Source organism: Furipterus horrens, unplaced genomic scaffold, assembly GCF_987537825.1.
Source record: "Furipterus horrens unplaced genomic scaffold, mFurHor1.1.pri manual_scaffold_2, whole genome shotgun sequence".
Classification (NCBI taxonomy): domain Eukaryota; kingdom Metazoa; phylum Chordata; class Mammalia; order Chiroptera; family Furipteridae; genus Furipterus; species Furipterus horrens.
In genome coordinates this window covers 98,968,126-98,981,696 of record NW_028327172.1, presented here as the reverse complement: position 1 = coordinate 98,981,696, position 13,571 = coordinate 98,968,126, and the positions used below count along the sequence as shown (strand labels likewise).

The window sequence follows — 13,571 nt, the reverse complement described above, 5'->3', positions numbered from 1 at the left end:
AAAAGAATGAAGGTCAGTCAGGTGTGGTATGGAGGCCCCCCAAAAGAATGGAGGTCAGTCTGACTAAGGCAGATTGATAAAGGAGAACCTACTGTGTGTGGGAGCCCCCTAATGCTACGTTTGGCATAGAAGTTAATGGTGAGCCTGTAACAAAAATGACGCCAATCCAGCTGCTGCTAGAGGTCACTGACATGGTGTAACTGATAGGTCAGGGTCGGGGGTGCGGAAGCTATTAAAATGCTGTTGAATACAGTTTTGAAACAGACTTGGAGGAGACTGGGAGGAAGAGAGCAAGCTGTTGCTGGGAGGGCCTTGAGTCCGCTCTTCATTGCTAGGGTTAGAACTTGGTCCTGTGTTTGTTCTTTAGGATGAAAGAAAAACGCAGGAGAGCGCTGAGTGGCAGAGAGCAACAATCAGCCAGTGGGCATAAAAATGAATCTTAGCTGCTATGTGCAGAACCCCTAGGTGTGTGGACAGAAGGCGCCAGCCAGAAGGTTACAACGCGTCGGGAATAAATAACCACAAGGCGGATTCCATCCTTCCTTTGGTTGGGTGAGGAGCGCCAGGCAAGCGCATCCACAAAGGCTTTGGAAAGAAGCGGTTCAACTGTCCACTCTCGGCTCCAGCCCCGGTAACTATTAGGGACCCCAAGGGGTGGTAGGAGCGGAGGCCTGGGGGGACTCAGCTCTCTCCGGGAGGCCTCGTAGCACGGACCCCAGAATAAGTCGGGGGCGGGCCGCGGCTCAGCGGGAGGGCAGATCCCACCCCTTCCTGAAAGAAGCGCCCTGCTCACCGCTACTGCAGCCGCCAGCGCCGCAGGTCACAGCCCCGCGAGGCTACCGCGGCCCCGCCGCACCAGAACAGGTAGGCGCGTCGCCCACTGCATTCCGTCCTACGCCGGGCCCGCCGGGCAGCCAGGGGGCGTTGGGCCCGGCTCCGCGCCCATCCCGGAGGCGGAGATCGGGGGCAGCGGGCGCGGCAACGGGGTCCTCTCGACACCGGGGCCCTGCCCGGCTCTGGCTTCCTCCCCGGAGCGCCAGGGGCGCGGGGCAGTCTGCCCGAGCCCCTGAGAGCACACGCTCGGAGCGAGGCGCAGGTGCTGGGCGGTGTCCCGGAGTCCCTGTAGACGTTCCCCCATGGATTGAGCGCCGAGCCGGCTCGCGCGCCGCCGCCGCCGCCGCCTTGCTGGCCGCATACCCCCTGCGCCGCCCGCCGGCCGCGGCTCCGGTCGGGGCCTTTGACAGATTCCCTCACCCGCGCCCCAGCCGGATCCCAGGCCTTTTGTTGTCGCATGGACTCGGGTCGCAAGCGACCGCAAGTTTGGCCTCCCAGCCTCACTGTCATTCGCGGTTCACTTTACCGTTACCCAAGTCTGGCTAGCTCAGGGAGCAGGGATCCCGGGAAATGAGGCACAAACTTGCCTTGCCCTGTGCACCGCCCTCCACTCTAAATGCAGTCTTGCGTTCTTTTCCTGGGAGCACGCTGGGGAAGAAATGGGATTTTCGGTTTCTCTGGGGAAACGGTGGTGGGGGATTACCGAGGCTGTTCTGGAGCATCCGTTACAATAAAAAAAGCAATTAGCTTGGGTTATGGAGAGAGCCCTTGTTTAGAGGTTTTCTCCTCCTTAAATAAATCCAGTAGAGGATGAGAGAGTTTTCTCATTTTTAATTCATATTCCTTTTCTCTATTCACCCCTCTCCTCCGTCCACCCATACCTCCACTGCACTTTATTGTATCGCCAAACACTTAACTGATTTTTTTTGGTCAGGTTTATTCTGGCCAGACCTCCTTTGACGGCTGAGCCAGGATTGTGACTGTGAATATGAGAACATAGCCCAGTTGGAAGGGAAGCCCCTTTTCTTGAGTGAACCGATTCCGACATGCGAGGTACTGTTAGGTAACCAAATATACTAAATGATATGTTTTACTTTTTTTTTTTTTTTTTAATTCTTGGATCTATCTTGCACCTCACTTTTCATTTTAAATATATCTTGGGTTTTCTTACTCCATATATGGCCGCTTATTGCTTAATTGGTAAAAAAAATTATTATAAATGCTTCAAAAAGAAGTTATTAGATCTATTACAATAAGAAAGCCTAAACGGTAATGTTGGTTTCTGCTTCTTTATTCCTCTGCTTGAATCAAAGGCAGATTTTTAATAATGCAGGGCCGTAACTCCATTCTGGGCTGCAGCTCATCAAAAGGCTAGGCAAATGTGGGTGTGTAAACTTCATGGTAGCAGTTAATAAGTTGACCTACTTAAAATTCTCAAAGAAAATTGTTGGGCTCATATACATATGATATTTGCAGATCAAAGAATCTTAGAGTCTCTGCTCTCATGCATTAAATCTCAAACTTTTTTTTTCTGTGTGTCCTAGAGACACCATGTTTCCAAGATTAACTATAGCTGTCATCTCTTAATGAACTAGAAATGTGATCTTCAAAGCATATAAGTGTAGGAATTTTAGTGGTGTATCCTTTGCTTATACACATTTAATAAATGTCTTGCAAGCTTCCCAAGTTAGAAGCTAAAAAACTGGATGTGGAAAAAAACGAGTAAGTTTTGCTCACAATAATGACTACATGGCAGATGTTATGACATTGAGCAAAAATAAAATACTTGGAAAAGGCATGTTTATATAATCTGCCATTAGCTGAAGGCAATCTGTTTGGATTATTTACATCAACGTTCAAGTGTCTTTATAACAATTGCTTAATTCAGATATTTCACATCGAATGCCTTTCATAGGTTGCTTTGCAGAGATTTGCTCTGTGGCATAATTTTTTTTGCATGAACATGATAATGCCTGATGGCCTGATGTTAAGCTTTGTCGTAGAACAGTGATTTTCAATGAGTGTGCTGCAAGAATTTTTAATACATGCAATACCTGATTCTTTAGTCAAGGGCACTCACCTCTTTTCCCATGGATTGTTAAATTTAAAAATGACAACAGCCAACACAACAGTAGTCATCTGGTTGTGAATTAATCAAAATTATACCTGTTTTCTTTATCAGATTGGCTAAAAAATGTAATAAAATCTTTGTGTGCTGGAGAATTTTAGTAATTAGTTTATGTGTGCCATGAGATTTAGAAAAAAAAAAAAACTTGAAAAAGCGCTGTTATAGAACTATCACAGTCATTCTTACAATAGCTTTGCAGATTTTTGTTTTCTTTTGTTTTGTTTTTTACACTCTTGTCTATTCTCCTACTTTGTTTCCGCTGTGACCTAGGCACACCACTGCAGAGCAGTGGCCGGATTAGCAGGGCACCTGGAATCATGACAGAGGGAAAACTAGCTGGTTCCACAGTCTTAGCTAGTTGGTTTCTCTATAATCTGCCCACTTGTGATCAGTTCAGTAACCAATTAAGCAAGACAGACATAGACAAGGTAATATGTTTCCTCTCAGCCTTCCACTTAAAGAGAAGGATCTATAGTGCTCAGAATCCACATAGAATCCACAGTGGTGAGTGATTAGGTTCTCTGTGGCTCAAATGAGATACGTGCTGAAGTTCTCAAAATGTGATACAAACACCAGGTATTGTTGAATTTGAGTCTAAGTTTATAAAAAGGCTAGGGCAGACCCAGGTGTGTAATAAATATTTTCTTTATCCTAATGGTAAGAGAAGTGAGTCCCTACTTATTTTAACTATAAACTTCTATTCCTGAAGCTTATGGTACCATATATTTTTATGTTTTTTGATAAATTGCTCTAAACACTTTCAGACTAAGTTAATAGAACTTTAACAAGTCATTGTGGTCATCCAATAATCATTTCCTGGCATGTTTTGTGTTTCAAAGACAACTTGTGACAATGCAAGGTCAGTGCAGATATTAGGTTGGTTGGAATGATATTCTGAGATAAAAATGGAATCATTGGTAGTAGTCTTTAAATTCAACTACACAGTATTCAAAGTCAAGCCAGTTCTGGCAGATAGAGCTTGTAACTATTTTACCAAATGATAAATTAATAATTTTGTTTTTAGCATCTGTAAATGGCTTTTATGTAGGTCAGTGCTCTCCAATAGACTTTCTGCAATGATGGAAATGTTCTATAATCTGCCCAATGTGGCAAACAAGAGCCACATGTGGCTGGCCATTAAGCACTTGAAAATGTCTAGTGCAATTGAAGAACTAAATTTTCATTTTTTAAATTTAATTTTAATTAACTTAAATAGCCACCAAAGCTAGTGGCAACCATACCGGACAGTGCAGCTCTAAATTCTCTCCACCATCTCCAGCAGAGATAACACTTAATGGCAATATTCCTTAGAAGAAAGTGGAACTTAACATTAATAGAACCAGGAATAAGGAAAATCTGACTATGTAATCCTGTCATTACAAAAACAATGCCAAGCCCTGGCTGGTGAGGCTCAGTGGATTGAGCACCAGCCTGTGAACCAAAGGGCTGCCAGTTCGATTCCCAATCAGGGCACATGCCTGGGTTGCAGGCCAGGTCCCCAGTTGGAAGTGCGCGAAAGGCACCCACACATTGACATTTCTCTCCCTCTCTCCCTCCTTTTCCCTCTCTCTAAAAATAAATAAATAAAATCTTTTTTTTTAATGCAAAAAATAAACCCGTGTGTGTGTGTGTGTGTGTGTGTGTGTGTGTGTGGAGATTTACAATGCATAATAGCATGGTAAGAAGAGATACATAGACTTATTTAAATTTTTTATTGTTAAGTGTTTTCAAAAAAAATTAACAACACTTAGAGTATTTTTCAAACTACGTGTCTTGGGTCATGAAATCAATTTAACAGGTTGGGATTAACATTTTTAAAATTAAACTAATTGGGGCAACATGTTTAATAAGATTACATAGGTTTCCAGTGCGCATTTCTATGATACGTTATCTGTACATTGCATTGTGTGCCCACCACCCACAGTCAAATTGTCTTCTGTCACCATATATTTAACCTCCTTTACCCTTTACTATCCCCCACACCCTTACCCTCTGTTAACCACCATACTGTTGTTCGTATCTATGAGTTGTTTTTCTTGTTTGTTCATTTGCTGCTTTCAATTTCACATCCCATATATGAGTGAAACAATACAGTTCTTGACTTTTTCTCTCTGACTTAATTTTGCTTAGCCCAATAATCTCAAGAGTGATCCATGTTGTCACAAATGGGAGTATTTCATCTTTTCATATAGCTGAATAGTATTCCATTTTTTATATGTACCATGAATGGCAACAGATGAAAAGATACTCAACTGCACTAACTACTAGGGAAATGCAAATAAAAATTACAATGAGATAGCACCTCAAACCAGTTAGAATGGTTGTTATCAGCTTGACAAGTAATAACAAGCGTTGGAGAGGTTGTGGAGAAAAGGGAACACGCATTCACTGCTGGTGGGAATGTAAACAGGTACAGCCACTATGGAAAACAGTATGGAGGCTCCTCAAAAAATTCAGAATAGAATTACTATATGACCCAGCAACCTCCCTTCTGGGTATGTGCCTGAAAAATTTGAAAACTTTTACTTTGCAAAGATACATGCCCCCTATGTTCATTGTAGCATTATTCACAATGGCCAAGACATGGAAACCACTGAAGTGTTCATATAGTAAACACTCTATAATCATAGTCATTATTTGTATTACTATTATTATTAAATGTGTGTGTATATAATAGATTATAATGGAAAATACTGCTTCTGAAACTAAGCTTGGGACCCACTTTGGGAAGTACTGATGTAAGACATATGTAATGAAGATAATATGTAGGCATTATTGAGTACTTACCAAAGGCTCCATGCTGAATGTTTTACATATATTGTTTTGGTTGTTTCTCACAGCAGTCCTTAGATGCTCGCACTGCCATAATCCCACAGTACCTACATCCCAGTAAGTCATAGAGGCAGAATATGAACACTGGGCAGTTTGGTGACAGAGCCCACGAGTTCAACCACTTCACCTCTCATATTACAATGTGATGTTGATATATAGATGGACATCTATGGGCCTGTGAGACTCAAATGTTGTACAGCATTGCACAAGAGCAGAAATGAACTGACAACAGTTGTTTTCCGTGTAAGACGAGGCTTGATCTGTGAGAGGGGAGTCATTGCACATTTAGGCTGGAAGAGACCTCACTGCTGCCAGCCTGTGGCCTCTGAAGGTTAATGCCCTTGGACAGGCAACCTGGTGGTGCACAAAGAAACCCAAATGTACCAACACAGTTCAGTCTTTCTGTCCTAACCACTTCCAAATATGACAAATGGTCTAAATAGGTATGTCCATCCCATCCATAAATTTCCTACTTTTACTACGTTCTAAATTTTTTTCAAAATCACTGCTTGCCTGGAAGTGCTTCATTTTATAGTATATTTGACAATATAGCATTATATTAGTTTCAGGTATACAACATAATGATTCGATATTTGAGTCTATTGTAAAATGATCACCACAATAAGTCTAGTTAACATCTTTCACGATACATTTACAAACTTTATTTTCTCATGTTGAGAACTTTTAAGATTTACTCTCTTAGCAACTTTAAAATATACAATACCGTATTAGTAACTGTAGTCACCCTGCTGTACATTATATCCCCAGGACTTGTTTTACACAGGAAGTTTATACCTTTTGATTTAATTTTTAATGTAATACATGGAAAATGATGTTTTAAGAATTTCATGTAAAAGATGTCTGTAAGTTGAGGCTGGAAATCTTTTTTGTTTTCCAGTGCAATCTAGAAAATAAAACTAATTTCACTTTGGAAGTAGATTTCAGTTTTCCTTAAAGGCCAAATTACAATCAATAGAAGTGATTAATGTTCCATAGATTTTGTGAGGTAGAATAGAAGAGGCAACAGCTTGTCATCATGGTTACTTTTCTTTTATAAAAAGTACAGAGGCAGTGTTTAACATACTGAAAATCCTTAAGATATTCAGATTTTTGTTCAAGGCTGCAGAATCATCCACCTCCGGGGACAATGATACCAACTGTCTCTAGAATATAAAGGAGTGACTTGAAGTGTCTTTGAAAGTCATGTAATACTTTTAGGCAAGTGTAAACAAAGCTTAAGGAGTAATATTGTAATTAACTATGGCAGTAGAGGAAATTAGCCTGTAGTTTAAATGGTCTTATTTAACTCTGAAGTAATTATAATGAATTATAATCATTTTCAACTGAATGTAAACATAAATGTCTCCAAAAATAGCATAGCCTTACTGTTCACAGACATTTCATTTATTAACAAAGTAGACTTCTTCCTAGTTTTTTACACTTATGATGTAATTTAATTGCCAGGGAAATATTTTTAAATGGTAATAATTGAAAGTTTTAAAGCATATGTGGATAAAATGGTATTATATTTTTTAACTGGGCTGCTTAATGAAATAATCATTTAAATTATGTTCCATTTTATTGATCCATGAAGAAAAGGTTTTATTTAAGAAATGCTGATAACATTATAAAGCAGTTGTTATAGAAATGTAACTTTTTACTGAATTTGAGGTGGATAAATAGAATTAGAATTCTCTAAAGTAATTGTCCTGAAATTTCTAACAGAAATACATCTCCTGGAATTTCTAAATTTCTAATTTTCCAGTCTTGTCAATGAAAGTACAGTTTTCATATTTATCTCTCTGTAATTTTAGCAGCTAAAGGAATTTTTCTTGAGAAAGCTGATTATCTTGTCTGACATTTTGATTAGTGTTTTTCCATTTTAATTTGAGCTTGTATGTGGCATAAAAAAAATGGATTTATGTGAAAAATAGTGGGTTGTAATTTGTATACCAAAATTTTTATAATATGTGTATGCTATAAAAATAAAGACAAAAATTTCCATTACTTGATTTGGAGAAAGGACACAAATGTAATCAAATAGTGACCACTGAACCACGTGAATGTTCAATTACAATGCCATACATTTGACAATTCAGAAATGATGTTCTTTATTAGCTATTGGATAATATTTGTGAAATCCTTAGCATGGTCCCTAGACAGAGTAAATTCTTTTTTCACTGTCACTTTTTCCTTATCTATAACACAGGTTTTTAACTCATTTTATCACATGGGAAATGAGAGAGGATTGTTCTTTATAATAACTGCTCCCCTATTGCGCATCTAGGGCTAGAAAAAGCCTTTGGAAGTCACATAATTTATTTCTTAGAGCCTTGGCATGAATGACCACAGCCATCACAGAGAGACTCCATTCTACTTGTAGCCTGTGAACATTTTACATTAGTTCTTGGCATATCGTTTACCCAAGCTGATTTAACAGTGATCTGAAGTTAAACCTAGGCTCACTTCAGTTTCATGTATCTTCTGGTTTGCTTGCTTGTTGCATATTTACCTTGTCTTTCCAATTAAATCAGTGTTGATTTGTGTGTAGAAATTATGTAATCTTCTTGTATCCCACTGGTTTATCTGAGGAAAGGGATTGGCAAACAATTTTGTAAGTAAAATTTTATTGGCACACAGATATGCCTATTAGTGACTGCTACCTGTGACTGCTTCTGAACTACCACCACAAAGGTGAGTAGTTGAAACAGAGTGCATCTGGCCCATAAAGCTGAAAATCTCTACTCTCGGCCCTTCATAAGAAAAGTTTGTAGACCCTGTTCATAGGATATTCTTCTTACAGGGTCCTTGAAAAAAATGTGGAAAAAATGGTTTGTTACAAATTATACCTACCTAATTCCTTTCTGTAGTGACAGATTTCACATCTGAATAACTGACTGAATGACAAATAGCTTTTCTTTTCCTGTTGTTGCACTGCCCATTTTCTGTGAAAGAAAGTGTCATCAGCATAGGCTTAGGTGTCATATAGACTTGGGATAGTAACTGCATAACCTTGAATATGTTACTTAATCCTTTTTAAGTTATTGTTTCCTCATGTACAAAATGACAGTTCTCCATGTGTCCCATGCATTTTGTTAGGTCTAACTAAGAGAGGCACTCACTGCCTTTTTGTTCAGGACTGTCTTTTCAAGGATGTTTGTAGTGAACAGTCTTGGATGATAGAGATAGTGTTGCCCTCAGAAGCAAAGGGCAGATATGCTTATATCCTGTAGGCTTGTGTTTCCCCAGATCAGAGTTCCTCTCCAGTAAGGCTACTCACTGCATATGCAGGTGTCACATGGTCCTCTTGGTGACACCCTATGGGAATTGGAGCTGAGGAGCTACAAGGAAATGCTGATAATGCATGTTACTGCTGGTGCTGTGAGTAATAGTCCTTTGTCTCTAACCCAAGAGTCTTGTGTCTTCTGCTATCATCTATGAAGGTGGCAGGCCAACTTGTGCAAATAGCATTAAGCTCTTCATAGTTCTTGAGCACCTATTGTATGGCGTTATTATGAGACTTGAATAAGATAATATGGGTTGGCATATAATAAGTGCCCCCAGAATGTTAGCTATTAATTATCACCTAGCTGGCTGTTAACCCTGCAGTGTGAAGTTGAGTTCCAGTTTTATGTGGAAACATATGTTCTGACAGTAGTTTTCAAACTGAAGTCACTAGGGCTATGAAAACAATTAAGCAGCTTAATTTTTTTAATGAAGCAAAACAATATAATAGAATGATAAAGAAAAATCGACTGCTAGCTTCAGCCCTGGTTGGTGTGGCTCAGTTGGTTGGAACATCATCCTATAACCTAGGGGTTCAAGGTTTGATTCCCAGTCAGGGCACGTACCTGGGTTGTGGGTTTGTTCGCCAGTATGGGTGGGTACAAAAGGCAACCAATCAGTGCTTCTCTCTTACATTAATGTTTCTCTCCCTTCCTCTAAAACAAGCAATGAAAAAATGTCCTCAGGTGAGGATTTAAAAAAAAAAAAAAAACTTTTACCTTCAGTTATACAAGGTATACATATATATTTGTATACTGGGTTGTGACATATTTTTTATTATTGGTCATGGTCAAGAAAAGTTGGAAAACTGCTGCTGCCCTAATACATAAATGGAACTGTTCAGAAAAACTTTTGTTCTTCAGTCCCATAAAGAGGTATAAAGAGCCACCCTGAGTCATCTAGATGTGGTTGCTGAGAAGAAATGATCAGAGATTCAGTTTACCTTCTGCATACCTCAGGTTCATTTTGTCCATGATTAGCAGAAAATGAATATAATCAGGTTATTTTCTGAAGAAAAGTTTGTTTTTATTGTTGAAATTCTGCCTTTTTTTCACATTTGACTTTATATCTCTAGGTAACACAAATTCTCATAAATTAAAACGACATATTTTGATAATTTCTTTTATTTTCCCCTCAGGGGGAATGCTTTCAGTTTTTGTCCATTGAGTATGATGTTGGCTTCAGGTTTCTCATTTATGGCATTTATTATGTTGAAGTATGCTCCCTCTGTTCCCATTTGCTTAGTGTTTTCATCATAAATGGGGGTTGTGCTTTATCAAATGCTTTTTCAGCATCTATTGATGTGATCATGTTTTTGTCTTTCATTTGTTTATGTGGCGTGTTACGTTTATTGATTTGTGAATATTAAACTATCCTTGCATCCCTGGGATGAATCCCACTTGATCATGGTGTATGATCTTTCTACTGTGTTGCTGGATCCAGTTTGCCAATATCTTGTTGAGGATTTTAGCATCTATGTTCATCAGCGATATTGGCTTGTAGTTTTTTTTCTTTGTTGTGTCTTGACCTGGTTTTGGGATTAGAGTAATACTGGCTTCATAGAAAGAGTTTGGGAGTCTTCCCTCTTCTTGGATTTTTGGAATAGTTTGAGAAAGATAAGAGTTGGTTCTTTACTAAATGTTTTGTAAAATTCACCTGTGAAGCCATCCGGTCCAGGGCATTTGTGTGCCGGGAGTTTTTTGATTATTGCTTCAATTTCACTAGTTATTATTGGTCTGTTCAGGTTTTCTGCTTCTTCTTGATTCAGTTTTGGAAGATTATACATTCCAGAAATTTGTCCATTTCATCTAGGTTGTCAATTTCTTGTGATACAGTTGTTTGTAATAATTTATTACAATCCTTTGTATTTCTGTGGTATCAGTCGTGATTTCTCCTTTTTCATTTCTGATTTTGTTTATTTGGATCTTCTCTCTTTTTTTCTTGATGAGCCTGGCAAAAGGCTTGTCAATTTTGTTTATCTTTTCAGAGAATCAGCTACTGGTTATATTAATCTTTTGAATTGTTTGTTTGGTCTCTATGTCATTTAATTCTGCTCTGATCTTGATGATTTCCTTTCTTCTCCTCGCTCTGGGCTTTGTTTGTTGTTGTTCCTCTAGTTCTTGTAGCTGTAGGGTTAGGTTTTTTATTAGAGATTCTTCTATTCTTTTTAGGTAAGCCTGTATTGCTCTGAACTTTCCTCTCAGGACTGCTTTTGCTGTACCCCATAAGTTTTGGGTTGTTATGTGTTCATTATCATTTGTTTCCAGAAACTTTTTGCTTTCTTCCTTGATGTCATTGTTAACCCATTTATTATTTAATATCATGTTATTCATTCTCCATGAGTTTGAATGTCTTTGAGTTTTTTCCTTGAGGTTGATTTCCAGTTTCAAGACGTTGTGATCTAAAAAGATGCTTGATATAATTTCAATTTTCTTGAATTTGTTGAGGCTTATTTTGTGTCCTGCCATGTGGTCTGTTTTTGAGAATGTTCCCTGTACACTTGAAAAGAATGTATATTTTGCTTCTTTAGGGTAAAAAGTTCTATATATATCAACTAAGTCCATTTGATCTAGAGTGCTGTTCAGTGCCTCAATATCCTTGGTGTTTCTTTGCTTTGAAGATCTGTTCATCGTTGACAATGGGCTGCTAAAGTCCTCTGCTATGAGTGTGTTGCTGTCTATATCCTTCCTGAAGTCCTTCAAAATTTTTCTTACATATTTAGGAACTCTTATATTGGGTTTACAAGGGTTATATCTTCTTGATGAATTTTTCCCTTAAGTATTATGAAATGTCCATCTTTGTCTCTTTTTATGGCCTTTGCTGTGAAATCTGTTTTGTCTAATGCAAGTATTGCTACACCAGTATTTTTTTCATGTTCATTTGCTTGAAATATTTTTTTCCATCTCCTCACTTTCAGTCTGTGTAGATCTTTTGTTCTGAGGTGTGTCTCTTGGAGGCAGCATATATGTGGGTCATGCTTTTAATACATTCAGCTACCCTATGTCTCTTGATTGGTACATTTAATCCATTTACATTTAAGGTTATTATTGATAGATACTTATTCACTGTCATTTTCCCCCTTTGTACTTGTGTTCCTCTCTGTCTCTCTCTGTTTCTTCATCTCATTAAAGCAGACCCTTTAGCATCTCTTGCAATGCAGGTTCGGTGGAGATGTATTCTTTTAGTCTTCTTTTGTCTGGGAAACTCCTATTTCACCTTCCATTTTGCTGGGTAGAGTATTCTTGGTTTTAGGCCTTTGTTTTTCATTGCTTGGAATATTTTTTGCCATTCCCTTCTGTCTTGTAGTGTTTCTGTTGAGAAATCTGATGATGACGTTATTGGAGCTCCCTTGTGTGTTATTAGCTGTTTCTCGTTGCTTTTAGGATTCTCTCTTTGTCTTTGAATGTTGCCATTTTAATTATGATGTGTCTTGAAGTGGGCCTATTGGGATTCATCTTCATTGGGACTCTGTGCTTCCTGGACTTGTGTGACTTTTTCTCTCATTAAATTAGGGAAGTTTTCTCTCATTAGTTTTTCAAACAGGTTTTCTATCCCTTGCTCCTCTTCTTCTCCTCTGGTATTCCTATGATACAGATATTATTACATTTCATGATGTCCTGCAGCTCTCTTAAAACCTCTTCATTCTTCTTCAGTCTTTTTTCATTTTGTTGCACTGTCTGGGAGTTTTTTTCTACATTGTCCTCCAGCTTGCTGATTCAATATTCTGCTTCCTCTAGCTTGCTTTTAATTCCTTCTACTGTGTTCTTCAATTTAGAAATTGTATTCTTCATTTCCCTCTGGCTCTATTGATAGCTTCTATGTCCTTTTTCATGCTGGTGTAATTCTCAGTAAGTTCCTTGTAGTTCCCCTGGAGTTCCTTGTAGTTTCCCTGGAGTTCTTTGTAGTTTCCTTTGAGCTCTCTGAGCTCATTAAGCTTCCCTATAATCCATGTTTTGAATTCCATGTCTGATAGTTTGCTTTCCTCTATTTCATTTAGCACTCTTTCTGGGGATTCCTCCTTCATTACGATGGGGGGGAGGGGTTCTTTCGCCATCTCCCCATTGTTGTGACTCTTCTTGTTTGTTGCTACTTCTTAGATTATCTGCACTTCCTGGATCTGCCCCTGGTGCATCAGACTGTGTACCAGTATGGACCTAGGCAGCCTGTTGGAGACTACCAGAGATCTACTGCCTTCGTCTGTCTCCTTTAATTGTTAATCTATTCAATCTGTTATCAGTCATCAGGCTTAAGCACTGAGGGTGGGGCAGATTAATTCCTGCAGGAGGTGCTTTTGCTTCCCCTCAGGCTGATGCCACTTGGAAGGGAATGGTTTGCCTGCAATATGGGGAATGAGTCAGCACTGGGACCTGGTTGGTTGCTCCCTCAGTTCTCTCCTCAAAGCTCCACCTCAAATTCCCCCCAAGCATCTCTAGTCCTCTCTGCCCTCCCTCTGTTTGAGCCCAGGGTAAGTGGGTGCCAAAATATTTTCACA

The 13,571-nt window shown here is 39.1% G+C and overlaps 1 protein-coding gene across 3 annotated transcripts in view; it reads left to right on the top strand.

Annotated features, from left to right (window-relative positions):
* Window positions 1-283: 283 nt before the first annotated feature.
* The window catches only part of TMEM150C (transmembrane protein 150C), a 116,581-nt gene continuing 103,293 nt past the window's right edge, over window positions 284-13,571 (top strand). The window contains exon 1 of one of the 3 annotated variants that reach the window (XM_090266206.1): window positions 284-631. The gene's annotated coding sequence lies outside the window, so the exon portion shown is untranslated. Of the gene's footprint in view, window positions 632-788; window positions 865-13,571 lie in introns of those variants that run through there. The other 2 variants (XM_090266208.1, XM_090266207.1) reach the window with 2 other exon arrangements.